The sequence below is a fragment of the Cariama cristata genome, unplaced genomic scaffold (assembly GCF_000690535.1).
Source record: "Cariama cristata isolate BGI_N322 unplaced genomic scaffold, ASM69053v1 scaffold23170, whole genome shotgun sequence".
NCBI lineage: Eukaryota > Metazoa > Chordata > Aves > Cariamiformes > Cariamidae > Cariama > Cariama cristata.
The window spans coordinates 685-2,130 of NW_009594417.1; the positions used below are offsets into that span (position 1 = coordinate 685).

Sequence of the window (1,446 nt, forward strand, 5' to 3'; positions counted from 1 at the left end):
TGGGAGGGGGTGGGTGACGTGCCGGAGGGCGGTATAAAGTCCAGGGTGCTGTGCTGAAGGCTGACACCGCTGTACTCCCCGAGAACTTTGCCTGTCCTGGTGCTGAGGTGAGAATCTGGTGAGCACGGCACCACTGCGGGGGTGCCCACATGTCCCCCAGCTGGGGGGCACCAAGGTGTCTAGGGTGGGGGCTGCAGGAGGGCTCAGCTGTGGGCCAGGGAGGGCAGAGCTGGGGGTGCTGGTCCCCATGGGGGGAGCGGGCTGAGGAGTAGAGTGTGGCCTGGGCACTGGCTTCTCTCCCCACGGCTTCACTCAAGGGTCTTTGCCCACCACTGTTTGCGCAGCTCCGGGCATTGGCACCCTGGGCTAAGGGGTGGAGGTGGCATTTGGGATGGCGTTGTTGCCCCCGTCACCCTGTGGGCCCTCAGCTGGTAGGTTTTACTGGATGTACTGCTCCCCAGCTGAGGATGGGGACAAAACCCGAGGGACATAGCACCATCCCTGCGGGGATGGGGCACAGCGTGATGGTGTGGCTGGGACGCCAGCCCTGAGGGACGTGGGCATGGGTGGTCTACGAGCACAGGGGCTGTTGCCCTACCAATGCATTCGAGAAGTGCAGCAGCGTCGTAGCCCCCCGTCTTGGAAGAAGAACGCAGCTTCTGCAGCGCACGGCTCTCAGCACTGAGCACAGCCACTGTTAGCGCACAGCCAGCGTCACTCTGACGGAGACTCTTCCCCATGTCCCCAACGGGACAGGGCACACAAAGGGCAGCTCCAGTGCTCTCGCAGTCATTGCTGCTGGCACCAACCCACTGGCAGCACAGCCTCGAAGGCATGGTGGGACCCACACGGCCCGTACCCAGCTCCCCCAGCCCCATGGGTCCCCACAGACTGCTTAGTGCCACGCTGGGGAGCAGCCAGACCTCAGCTCTGGTCACAGAGGAAGGAAGGGCACGCAGCTGGGCTCTGCCGTGCATCCTGCGGCAGGGACCCAGACACCCCAGGTAGCCATCCGGCCCGGTGATGCCCACGACGCGGGTCTCGCTGGGCAGAGCGACAAGCGCCCCGTGGCCAGCTGTCGGAGAGGCCACGGCTGTGGCCAGTGGAGGGTGAGGTGGGAGCGGGTGCGGGGCCAGGCAGCAGAGGCAGCATGAATGCAGCACACAGGCACTTTGTTTGGCTGGGGTGGGCGGAAGTCAGGGCGTTGGATCTGAATGCTAAAGTGTGTTGTTCAGGGGCCGATAAAGGCCCCATTGTATGTAAATAGTTTATAAAGCAGCATATGACTTCCAGTGCAGGGCAGTGGTGGATAGAGACAAGGGCAGACGGAGCAGAGCTCTCCTGTGGGAGACATGAGACCTTAGAGGGGCCATTGGGGACAGCTCGCGAGGACCCTTCCTCACTGGCAGGTACGCGCCGCCGGGACCCTCCGCACCGAGGGTGGCC

At 63.8% G+C, this 1,446-nt stretch overlaps 1 protein-coding gene across 2 annotated transcripts in view; it reads left to right on the forward strand.

The window, feature by feature from the left end:
* The first annotated feature begins 1,289 nt into the window (after positions 1–1,289).
* The window catches only part of GJB1 (gap junction protein, beta 1, 32kDa), a 1,856-nt gene continuing 1,699 nt past the window's right edge, over positions 1,290–1,446 (forward strand). Inside the window, exon 1 of one of the 2 annotated variants that reach the window (XM_009697993.1) lies at positions 1,290–1,409. The gene's annotated coding sequence lies outside the window, so the exon portion shown is untranslated. The remainder of the gene's footprint in view (positions 1,410–1,446) is intronic. The other variant, XM_009698001.1, reaches the window with a different exon arrangement.